Consider the following 13,388-nt stretch of genomic DNA (forward strand, 5'->3'; position numbering starts at 1 on the left):
ATTTGAATGCAGGTGAATTCTGATTGAGCAGACTGCTGTCTTTCTTTTCTTCTTATTGTGTTTTTTTGGGGTTTTTTTCTTGTTTTGCTTTTTTGTTTGGTTTTTTTTTTTTTTTAGAATGCAATGTTTGAGAAAGGTTTAGCATGTGTAGAAGTTTGAGAAGCCCATTCCTCACGCATTGACTCCTTAAATATAGTGATATCGAAGGGATTGTCACATACCAAGATTCTACATTACTAATGTACACAAAGTCATAAACAAAAACTCTACATTCAATTGTTCATGATATGTAAGTACTCAGGGGAATCAAGCAATAAGCATGTGTTCCCCATCAGGACTTTCATTCAGCTTTCCAATACTGATGGAAACTATATGTGTCAAGTAGATGGGACAGACCATGCTCAGGGCTTGAAAAAGTTTTTGCAAGTTTCATCATAAGTGAACTCCAGTTTTCTGGGTTTCACGTTTGAATAGTAATTTAACTTCACACAGAGTAAATGTAAACCAACTTGTGATGATGTGACTAACTGCAAACTACTTTTCATAGCTGCTACTTTTTCAGCTGGGATGGAGAAGTTGCCTTAGATTAAACTTGAAACTTCTCCACAGTAAAGTGCTGTCTAAAATAACTAATAAAATGCAGATGGGAGTGGAATAAAAGCTGTGTTTGTACATAAGGAGGCATTGTATCAGGAAGGGCAGTCTCTATGCAGAGGTTAATTTTTGTATAAATAACTGTTATTGAATATGAAGTATAACTTTAATCTGTGCAAGTCATTGTATTTCACAGAACTTTCTCTTGACAGTTAGTGGCAGTCATGAAAATGTTGAACATCAAAATAGTATGACAAAACTTATTAAGTATATTTTAAGCATAGTATTTTATGGCTTTTGTTTTGATGAATTATCAATTACATGGCTTTCCCCTACTTTGTGCCCTTGCAAAACATGTTCTGCTTTAACACAGACCTAGGAGAAACCATGTAATATTATGATTTTTTTTTACCTAGTCAAGAGTCTGGAGCTGGTGGTCATTTCTCTTGGGCTGTCATTGATGTGCAATATCAGGTAATAGCTGAGCTTCATTATCCACTGCTTATTTGTTTAGGTCGCTGTTGGCAAAGACTAAAGGATTCTAGAGATATACCATTTGTCTTGTGTTGGATTTTGAAGGAGAAGACTCTAGGCAGTCAGTTTTGCATGAAGAATAAAATAATAGTATTGTATATGTTATTTCAATTGCATATTATTTTTTTTCTATGGGCAATTTATAGGTGGATTTACATTATGCAAATAAAGGCTTTCATTTCCAAATACTCTGATGTAATATTTTGGAAACCTGGCTATTTTGATGTAGAATGCACATGAACACCAGCTATTTTGATGTTGGATATCTGAAGAATTTCTCTCTTATTGCCAGGTTTAATTTTGGTTGTGTCTAAATGTGCAGGAGAAGAAATTCCTGCCGAGCAGGATTTTGAAATCATCAATGTATGCAAATCCCAGGTGGCTTTTTTCCTCTCCAGAGTTTGGAATGGAGCCCAACACAGGTTTTTTTTCAATCTCCTGGTGTAGCTGGTAGGCTCTTCTGCTTGATATTAATAGTCAGTACCATCATGATTCCTAAATGAGGTGATTCCTTCTGTAAGTCATTAAAAGGTTGACAAACAGGCCCTCCCCCAGACAGGAGCAAGGCATCCATCTGTGCTGGGTCAGCTGTACTCAAACAGGTGAGACTGAAAAACCAGGAAGTGGTAACTTCTCTCCATTTTGGTTGTGTAGGATCCTTGTTCTCGAAGAGAAATTTTTGCTTGAAAAGTTTATATTAAAAATGTGAAAATATTTAAAGAGTCAACACAGCATTGACTTAAAGGCATAGACATTGGCAGAGTGACTGGTTATTTAAGCTTTGCAGTCAAGCAAGTAGCTTAAAACTCCAGACATTTGTGCTTAGGACTATCTTTGTAAAGTAAGCAATGAAAAACTAAATCTGATGCCCTGTCTCTCTAATTTACACAAAAATGCCATTTCAACCAACCACAAGTTTATTCTGGATATTCAGTTCAACCTTGTTTAATAATTATTTCTACTCTTAATGAACATTACAGGCAATGAAAAACTGACAAAAATTACAGGGTCAGAAATTGAGTTCATTTTACATTAATTTATTATCAAATTATTTCTTTGATTGCTGCAAAGGTGTATCTTAAGTCACTAAGAAACAATATTTTTCATATTAGTGCATTATTACTTGATTATAAATCAGTAGGAACATTGTATGCCACAATTTTAGAGAAACTAAGATGAAGACAACCAAAGGTTTGAATTTGCATGTCATTTCACATGCCTTTTGAGCCTTGAGCCTTATCATCAGCTGAAATCTGGAGCAGAGGAGGTTGAGTTACATCCCATGGGGTACCCAGTGAGCCAGGAATGGGGTTAGAAGTGAGCACCAATAATCCAGACCTCCAGTCACCTTGAGATGCTGTATCACACTCCCTCTGGAACTGCTTGTGTCTCAGTACTGTGCAATGCTGTAAATGGTAGTGTTTGGTGAGGTTCATAATCAGAAATCTTCATTATTTTGTTTTTCTTGCCTTTTTTTTTTTTTTGACTTCTTTATCATGTTTAGTCACTTCTTAGAGCAAGTAAGTCCATAAAAGATATTTACTTATAGAGGAAAAACTGGGAAATTTCTCTCTTTTTCAGAAATCATAACTACTCAGGAAATTATGATGGTAGGAGAACAGAGCTAAGCTTGTCTATGAGCTCAGGGATCTTATGTTCCAATGCTGAATTTGACTGACAAAAAGGATGATGTTTGAGACAAGAACTGCCTTTTTGTCTGGCAACACAATAGCATCTTCTTCCTTGATGGATTCTCATCACTACTCAGTATAATAATATGATAATTGGTCCCAAAGAAGGAATGAGTAAGATTGGATGGTGGTCTTTGGGGGCCCAGTTGTGTTATATCTAATCTAATTATGTTTGATACTGACTTTTTAATACATATGGTAGCTATTTCCTTGGCTTGGAACTAAGGCTTATATGCAAGCTTGATATTTGCTTGGTGTCTGTTCTAAAAGCACACAATTTTTTTTTTTCTTAGGAGAAACCCCAGCTATATCTGTCTCATGTCATACTGTATTCTAATTTAAAACTAAAACTGATTTGTTCCAGAAAATGTCTTGAAGCATAAATATGTTGTGGCTTGTGGAAATGTGGGAGGTGTGATGGAAAGAGCAAATGTCTATAGATTGTACTTCAAAAAACCACTGCAACTTGCTACAGAAAAGACATAGTAAGTTATTGCTGCCTTGGAGCAACAACCCTCAGCAGGCATCCACCCTTTTGCATGAGACAATATAAACATTTTAGTGGATTTATGAGCATAAAGGAGCATCTGGAGATGATGAGATTGTGCAAGACTAATTTTAGAGTCTGAATTAAACTAACTCCATAGCTACAAAAGTCACTGCCATGTTTTCTGCTTTTGTTTAAGAAATGTGTATGGACTGCAGCAATACCAGATTTCCTAACCAAATGGAACAGAAAAGTCTAGTGCACTACTGCTGGTGGTGGGATGGTGGGCACTGGCTTTCTGAGGATTACAAAAATCCTTAATGAAAGATAGTTTTGCAATTGAATTTCTGAGGCAAGTTTCTTCTCAGCTGTTAGCATCTGGGTTCCATTTTGCCATGAATAGGTGACTGTCTCTTGGATTTATTTATATTTCTCACTTTTTAATAGGGAGTATAGCATTTATTCCTGTTTGCAAGGAGGCAGCTGTTGCTTCTTTTTCCTCTCGCATTTCACCATTGTCTTCCAGCTTCAAATAAGCATATTATAAATGAAACTTATTAATAAAATTAGTGCTGTGTCATGTGCTAATGCAGTAGGTTGGGAAATAAATTTGTTTGAAGTCAGTTTCAGTTTTGGAAATTTAACCTGCTCCCCTGAAGTAACTGAAACACTGAAATGTATGTCTATTTTGTGTGTAATTTCTTCTTTTTTCTCTTTCCCCAGTGACTCTTACTAGTGCAAGGCTTCCAGCTTAGCAGTGATGGTTATTGAAAGTTCAAATAATAGAAGGCTCAGTTTGTGAAGAAATGCACAGCCTTTTAGGTGCTCAGGGACTCCAGTGCCATTGACTTAGTGTTATGTCATAGTTCTGGCCATCATCTCTTCTAGAAGTGGCTGATGCACAAGTGGGAGCTGGACGTTACTGATCAGCTCACAGTGATTAATGAGTGGATCACAACCTGTACAGTTCTTGACCGTTTTCTGGGACCCCCTGATAATTAAGGCTTGGGGTTGAAAAGGATAAAATCCTGACTCCTTTCAAATCAATTAGAATTTTATAATTAACTTAAAGTGAGGAATCATGCAGTCATAAAGTACTGGGCCAAAGCTGTGCTTCTAAACATAGAAGCAACATGTTTGAAAATAAGTCACTTTAATTGAGTAGTTGAAATCAAAATGAAAAAAAAAAACAAAACAAGAAAAGCCTTTGGATGATATGTTCAATATGCTTTCTACCAATTCCCCTGTAAAAGAAAGGTTCATGGCCAGAGAAGCCTGTTTTCCCCTGAATCCATTTTTTGAGGTTAACAGAACTTTGATATTTTAAACAGTATGTGAGTCTGGTGGAAGTTTTCAACATGAAGTAATGAAGGAGTTAGCTCTTTTTCTTCCACAGATTTTCCATATTTACTAGAGGGAATGCCAACAAAATTTCACTCCTCTCTTCTATTGACCTATATTTTTTGTGAAATAGATATCTCAACACTACTGAGTTTCTAAAAAATGCACCTGAAACCTCCAGTCATGTATTTGATCAATATTGACCAACAACTTGAAGAGGTTTAATTGGCATAAATGTTCATGGAGTGATTGCATACACACTCAGCTCCCCAACCTCAAAATCCAGGGTAGAAAATGAATCTCTTATTTCAAACAGAGAATCATTTTAAGACCAACCAGAGATTTTGTACAATAGGAACTGCAAATATGCTTAGCTGTACTAATGCTTCATTTATTAGATAATAAGAATTCTAAACATCTTTCTGGAAGGAAAGAGACTTGTATTTGTCAGCAAAGCTCTACTGGTTACTGGTTCCAGTGCTTCCCTGTGTTTCTTAAATTGTTGCCTAAAGCTGAAAAAAGTTTGTTTAAAAGTGGAAGAAATGCTACATATCACCTTCCTCTCCTGCAGCCACCCTGGAGCAATTCTGACAATAGGACCCATCCTTACAAACTGAAACAAGAATAAATTTTCAATTGAATCTTCAAGGAGAAAGTTGTGCAAGCCTTCTGCTAGTTATACTGCGTTTGAATGAAAAGCATTTGTGTTCCACCCCTAAGACTTCTTTTATGACAATGTTTAGTGTCTATCCACCAGAGTTTATCTGCATCTTGATCTTGTCCTGCCTTGGATATGTTCCTTGCTGTCTTGGATATGTTCCTTGCTGACTTCCCTGAGAACATCCTTCCCTTCCTGTCATTTTCAAATTTTGACTGTTGATTTGGCCATATTACCTTCTCTACTGCCTCAAGGAGCTGGCAAAGCTTCACTCCAGCCTGTATTTTGCTTTTTATCTTGTACTTCTGTTCTTTTCCAGCCATGCTAAATGCAGTGTTGTAAAAGTCTTTCTAGAGATATTGTTGCAGTTTTACCTCTAGTGCAGGGCAAGGTGAGGTGTGAGTTCACAAGGCAAACACCCTCCATGCTGAGGAGTCACGTTTTCTTCAGGGGGCCTGCAAATTCATCTTGTGATAAATATTTGTCTGGAGAGAGAGGAGAGGTACTGCAAAAATTGTTGTGTTTGTTCACCTATCTGCCATTTTAAGATTTCAGACTTCTCAGATGTAGGTAACTGCTTTTCTTGTAGTGGTTGCCCATTCTTTCATGGCATTTTGGGCATAATGCATCTGCTCTTCCATTTCAATTTTCATGTTATATATGAACATTGACATTTGTTGTACTAGCCATTAGTCATTTCACTTGTAACCCATATTTATTCGATGGTAGGTTATTTAAGATCTTTTCCAGGATCTTTTCTAAAACTTTTAGAAAAGATTACTTATTAATGTACTTGAGGACCAGTGAGAGGTGAGGGTAGTTAGTGAGATTTGAGCTTGTGCAAAGTGAATGACTTCCACTGGGTTTTGGTAGGAGGTTGTTGCACAGCTCATGGAAATCTGTTGGTGCCAACAGCCTGTGAAAGAACAGGCTCAGCTTTTACAGAATCGATTTTTTTTTATTATTATTATTTTCTATTTCTGTTTAGTAACTTTTTTCTCCACCATCTCTATTGGGTATACATGTTGAATTGGAGATACCCAGCAGTGCTTACTGAAGGCATTCATATGTCAGGAGCCAGACCTTCCACACACTTTTATATGAACTATAAAGGGTGGAGTTCATTATCTGTGCCTTTTGCTTTTAGGTGAGTGTTTTCTTCTAATTTTTTTTACTGATTGAGGAAGTTATCATGATATGCAGTTTCTGAGAGTAGCCAGCAGCCTTCTGTGACAAGGTGGGAAGAATCAAAGTTTTGGTTTAAGTACTGTGTCTAAGTTTAGGTGTAAATGCTGAAAACCTGTAGGTGCCATGTTGAACTGTACAACATGCCCAGTGCTTCAGAAGCTTCTGTTGATTTTAAATGTGGATGTACTTTGTTTCTGTTGCTCCAACTCTTCCTTGACTTTTTTTGAATTAGAAAAAACGTGCCAACCTCCATGCCATATGCCTGTTTCTACTAATGCCCACGGGTTTTTTTCAGTCTCATGTGCTTTCATATGTAAATTGGCTATCAAATTCCACCCTCAGTTTTAACCTGTAATAACTTCATTGCTTACAGTGCAATTTGCTCTGGTGCAATTTAGATCAGAATCTGGATGCATATGTAAATGTGTGCTCTTATGCACATGTGTAATGCCTTCTTTTTATATATAAAAATGCCATATAGATAGATATATTTGAACTTTCTTTTTACAGTTGAAAATGAGAAGGAGAATCTATTGATAAATTATATATTGATCAATTGTAGAGCACCTAGCGAGAGGAAAATAAATCTTTTGAAGTAGTAGGTGGATTTTTGGAGTCATGCACACACACACACACACACCTCTTTACAATGTATTTGGATTCTTGTCTGTCCCAAGCAGAAACTTTTCTTCTTCCCCTGACTTGCAATTCTGAATTTTTTGTGAGCCTCAAATCTCATTTTTAGTTGATTTTGGGGAAAATGGAGGCAGAGACTGTTTAAAAAAAAAAAAGGAAGACCCCCCCCCCCCACACACACACACACACTAAACAGCTACCCCAGCCCCCGCTTCTGTACCACCAGCCCAAACATGGAACATATTTTAGCAGAAGTGCCCCAGCTCTATCATATGTGCTGTGCAGAGTCATCATGGCCATGGTGCATAGCTGAGAGCCGGAAAGCAAACAGCTGCTGTAGCCTGATTTGAGTTAAAATAGTGTCAGTGTTTAGTCTGGCGCAGTGCTTCAGGAGAGATTGGCAGCTGGGTCAAACAAAGTCATTCCATTGGCTCCCTTCCCAGTAAGCTTCTGCTAGTATTTAGGTACTAGTGCAGCCTAGGCCCCTTTTCTCAGGGATAGCCTAACATCTGACCGCACCCTCTTTGCTTTTTAAAAAATGCCTTTTCACTCTTTAAGATAAATCCTCTATTATACAATCTGCCACTAATTGTGTGTTAAGACTGTTTTTCTCTCGAAAGCTGATGCATCCTGCTCTCAACGTGGTCTAGAAAGTGGGCTGTTACAGTACTGGATTAATAAAAGGGGCCTTTATGGTTTGTGAAAGAATATCTCTGTGCTTAGGCAGGAAACTTTTTGATCCACAGAAAAGCCAGACGACATCCTAGGTAAGGCTGTGTATCAAATCTGCTTTTATGGGAGAGTGGGGCAGCGAGCGCTGTTAATTGCAATTGCTTCAAGTTTTGCATGCCCATTTTGATAAGCTTTTTAGAAAGTTTAGGAAATAGCTGCTCCTGCGTCTCAAGCCCTTTCTCTCCTCCCTCCTCCTCACTCCTCCTTTGCCTTTACTGCCTGCAAAAGCTTGTAATGATCTGCTTAGTTTCCACTGGGATCCCTGCGGACGCTTCGCTTCTTTTTGGAGAGGGGTTTCTTGCAGAGGCGCAGGGCAAAAAAGTTCTGCGGTCGGACCCAAATGCTGTTAGAAGTGGAGTGGCTGGGGAGAATTTACAGGGAAAGCTTTCCACTGTTACAGACTGCCTGTGCAATCATTTAAAAGTAGTTGAAAACTGCTTTGAACTAACAAGGGTTTAATTACGGAAAAGTTTAACGTGGCGATGGAAGGAATATTAAGTAAGTTGTCTTTGTCTCATACTTTTTAATTTTAGTTGTTGCTTTAGCCTGTTGGGTCACATTTTTTGTCAGCGCTGAAGGCTGCCATGAATTGGTAATGAGGGCCCCTTTTGCACATGATTTTGGCACTTGGCCAAAATCAACTTCCCAAGGCAAGCTTTCTCTAAAAGAACCTGAAGCATTTTTTTGTGATTAGGAATCATGTCTGAAAGCTGCCACAACCAGTTGTGTAGGCATGTCAAAATGACTTTATACAGTATATCTGAAGCATTTGGGGGGGAGGGTCTGTATTTTCCTCGTGTACCAAATTGTTGCTATTATCATTCTAAATTTCCGCAGCTTGCGCACCTCCAAAAACCAGGCTACAGAGAGCTAAGGCATAATGAGGATCGCTGGTATCTTTGTATTTTTCAACATGCCAAAGCAGCACTAATTGTCACATTTAAGCAAGATACAGTATTAAGGGTTGCTTAAAACACTTGTGGATGTAAAGCAGATGAATCTTTAAACTTTTAATCTCAGTAAATTACTCTCAGTGAACAGTAAGTAATGATATTTTTGAGAAGTTTCTTTGTTTGAATTGCCTAAGTGGAGCTTTTTTGATATATCTGTTTTAAAAAGTACATGCCTGGGTCCACTGGGGGGAAATTTTCAAGGAAAATCTTGGATATGCCTTTGGATTTATCCCATTTCCTTGAAATCTTGGTATAGGTCTGATCTGCGAGACAGGGAACAGGAGCTGGGTAGTCCTTTGTTGTTAAAAAGGGGGAAAGGGAGTTAGTCTAAACATTAGTAAGGAGCTGCAAAAGTTCATGTTTCAAGTGTGCTTGGAGTTCTGAAATTGTGGAGATCATCAGTGTAACAAATGAGTTATTCCTTACTGATATTATATAAACAAGTTTGGCACTGTAAGGGAATACATTATTACTGCACACTTGAACGTTCTGCGAATTTACTCTGTGAATTGGAAATTAAGGACCTTCTATTACATACTGTGTATGCTCTGCAGTGTCTTTTCCACGTGTGTTCAGTGTAAAGACAAAATGCATTGTGCAGCACTTTTGTCAGGTATTTTTTATTTTACATTTCTGCCCTTGTATGTGGCTGTAGCCGAGGATTTGCTCGCTCCTTCCTATGTGTGTTGTTTATTTATAAGCAACACCATCTTTCGGCAGCAATATTGATATGGAACAGCCCTTTCCCACCTTCCCTGCCCCCAGCCTTGCTCCCTTTGGCTGCTCTTAAAATGGGCTTTACAGGTATTGTCTTTCTTCTGCTAAACTGTATTTTCTGTGAGGTGTTGGGGGTGTGTGGGTGTGTGTGTGTGGGTTTCCTTTATTACATAATGCAAGCCACAGCTACAGTGGGAGAAAGCTCGAGCTTTACAGACTCCTCAGAATCGGTACTTTCATGTAACTTGGCTGGGAGAGTTTGTTCATTGTTAGGTTGCAGCAGACTGAGTTACAGTGCTCAAAAGCCTCCTGCAAGTTTAGCTATAACTCCTTGTATTTGCAATGAAAATAAGCGGACAAGATGAACATGTTGCAAAAGAATAGATGGAGAATTATAGCAAAATAAAACTCATATAACTTAATTGCATTTGTCTGGGGCTTTTGAAAAGCTTTACAACAGAGGAAAAATACGTCACTGTTGAATCCTATTTTAATGTAAAGCATTGCCAGAAAATTATAATACTTGGTGCAAATGTAAGTGTGATAGTAGTGTTTTTGCAAATCATTATGGAATTTATTTGCTGGTATGTGGAAATGATTTCTCCTGGGTTACTGAGTTAGGTACTGTTAATTTAAAATATGCACATACCCGCCTTGTTACTGCAAAACTAACTTGAAAATGTTTTACTCTGATATTCCTAGTTTTGCCTAGAAGTTTTTACTGGGAAATAATGAACACATGCTAGTGTACTACTTCTAGAGGTTTTCTTTTCTATTTTGGTTGATGAAGAGTTGTGTTATAAATCACAGAAAGTTATTCTCCAAAAACTTTGTGAATAGTTTTTAAATCCAGAATAATTTTTTTTTTCTGATAGCATGACTGAAATGTAAAATCTAATATATGAAGCAACAAATTTTTTCTTAAAAACTTAAAACATTATAAATTTGGCTTTTGATTGCAGAGACCACATTAACATTTTCCTTCATGAGGAAATCTATCGTCTAATGAATATGCAAAAAAGTCCTGTTTTCATCAGATAAATCAGCATTCTGTCTTCATAAGTTTAAAGTTTAAAATGCATAGACACTGCATTATATTTTTTAATCCAAAACCAGTAGATTATTTTTTCCTTTATAAAGAGTATGATAAATAACTGGTTAGTTACTTTTCCTGCCTTTAGAAAAGATGAAGAATATAAAGTATTCTCCACTGTGCTATTTTTATTTTTAACAGCCCTCAGGAATAATGTGTCTCTCATCTTCCTACTTGGAGGGCTTTATGTTTTATGTTTGTTTGCAAACATATAATGAAAGAGTGCAATTATAAAGCTTAACTTCATTGTAGTTTTGTATCTTAGATTTTTGCTCCATAGAAACACTGAAGTCTCAGTTACCCATTTCAGTGCAGTAAATCAATATATTTTCCATTCAGAAAACAAATTCTTGCTTTTTAGTTAGTACTTTTTTTGATCATCAGACATTAATATTTTTTTTTGTAGTGCAGTGTAGTGGTGCATATTGTTATGCTTTTTGAATAAAGGTTAAAAATGCATTTATGAAATGTTTTCACTTCTATGAAAGGAAAAGAACTCTAAACATCGTGGAACACTTTCAGTTTATCAAGAAAACACTGTTCTTGTAAAAATAGCTTTATTTCTCAGTAGATTCTGCTGCATGTTTTAAAACTTTGGAAGTGAAACAGGGCTGTTTTGTTTTGTCTTATGGGTTTGTTGGTTTTCTGGGTTTTTCTTAGCAAGGGTTTAATTCATATAAACTAAGCACTTTGTTCTATATGTTCTAAATTTCAGCAATGAGATAAATAAATTGCTGGATTGGATGGAACATAATTATTGAATTTTGGCAGAACTTCAGTGAACTCTGCCATGAAAGATTAATGTGCGCAGTGCGCTCTTAGATTCTAAAGTAACAGAGTAAGATAAGGGGAGTGCATAACAGGCTCCAACCTTTGTGGTTTAGAAAAAATAGAAAACCATGGGCAAATGTTAACTTTTGGTATAAACTGCTAATGATAATGTTTTGTCATCTGGGTGATAAAAACTACAGGAGTAGACAAGAAAATCCAATTTAACACAAATTTTCTCCACTTCTTTCTTTCTCTGCTTCCCATTTTTCAGAATTAGAATAGCCACAGTTGCTCTATGTTCGTAGGAAAAGGAGAACAGAGCAGGCAGTGTACTTACATTATCCAGCAATGCAAAGTCCTGACGGAATCCCTCCACATCTGCTTGTGTTGTATATGGGTTTTTACTACAGTCACGATTTTGGTTTGTGATTATGGTGCATTGATTTCAGAATACAAGTAAAATTGTACTGGCTGGATGAAGGCTGCATGGAGTTATAGTAGAGGTTGTTATTATTCCCTCTCTCTTCTTTCTCTACCAAACCTTGATTGTTTAAAACATTTGCGTCAATTGACAATTTGTGGTTATAATCACAAAATCTTATTCCTCTTGGCTTTTAAATGATTATTGCACCCAAATTATGTTTTTTAATTGAGAACAAAGATGTATTGTCCTGCCAGTCAGGCTCTCTCGGCAGGACCAATAGGATTGCAAAAACTTTTTAGTATTTTCAGTCAGTTTGCTTTTGAGGAGAACAGGCATGACATCCACCCTGCTCTGGGGAAAGCGCTGCCGCTTTGCCGACTGCTCCCTGCTCCTGGGAGCAATCCCTCTGTCTGCCCAGCCTCCCCAGCATCCTGAGCCTGAGCCCATGGTGTTTTCTCTTCCTCAGATGTGTGCAGCAGCCAGCACCAGCCCCTGGAGCTGGTTTCCAGGAGGGCTCAGGGATTGGCACCCCGATGGGCAGGCTCCAGCATGGCTGCAGACACAGGGGCTGCTTGATGGGCTGGGCATGGGGATGTGCCTCAATGCACCCCAAATGCCTGGAATCAGAGGGAGTGAGACAGGGAGGATGTGTGGTAGGATTTTTTCCTCTGTTTGCTCCTTGCTTCCAGACTGTCAACCTGCTGCTAAGGCTGAGTGTGCTCGGCTCAGTGTTTTAAAATGGCAGATATCCAGAATCTCAGATATATTTCATGACTTCAAAGACATTTCTTCTCTCCTTCTCAGCCACATCCTTAAGCTCATGATGACAGCGTTATGAGTGGGATAGTTAGAGAGGTACAAGGGCAAGGGACTGATCCTGTGCCCATTGCAGTCAGCAGAGAGAATCCCCCGACTACGTGTCTTTGGATCCCACACCCTGTGACCTGGCTGCTCTTCCCCCTTAGTTCCTGACGGCACTAGCATGACCAGCATTGCCATCCTACTCAGGCAGTTTCCTTGCCTTCACTGGCATTCCTCTAAGAGGAAGGTTTAGTGAGTAAAAGGCTTGAATGTACCTTCCTTGTGTTGTAAAGAAGCTGAGTCCGAGTGCTTATTTTGGCTATTTACAGTCTTCTCCCTTGTCTTTCTCCCCTTCTGGAAATGACTGTTCCTGACCTTGATTTATCAATTCATATCACCATTTCAAGTGGAGTTCAGTATGTGCAGCTACATGTCTGTATCTCCATTAAAATACTACATTTGTGTATGTGCATGATGAAATGAATTTATGTTCTAGGCCTATTGTTCTGATAATCAGGCACACACTTCTTTCGATAAGGTTGATTCCAAGATACCTTCATCTTCAAACAAAAAAAGGACACTTTATCTTTTTTATGGAACTGTAGAATGCTTCAATCTTTGTTTGCCCTATAAATGTGTTTAGTTGGAAAACCTTTAAAAAGTTATATTTGGAGTACTTTTAAGTAGACAATGTTCATATTTTTAAGTAGACAATGATCCTTTTTTCATTTAAGCAATTCACAGAAATGAGCATTGCTTTTAGCAATG

General features: G+C 37.8%; 1 long non-coding RNA gene across 3 annotated transcripts in view; it reads left to right on the plus strand.

The window, feature by feature from the left end:
* Positions 1-13,388, plus strand: part of LOC131080484 (uncharacterized) — a 275,439-nt gene that overhangs the window by 168,526 nt on the left and 93,525 nt on the right. The window lies entirely within an intron of this gene.

Source organism: Melospiza georgiana, chromosome 2 (assembly GCF_028018845.1).
Source record: "Melospiza georgiana isolate bMelGeo1 chromosome 2, bMelGeo1.pri, whole genome shotgun sequence".
NCBI classification, from domain to species: Eukaryota; Metazoa; Chordata; class Aves; order Passeriformes; family Passerellidae; genus Melospiza; species Melospiza georgiana.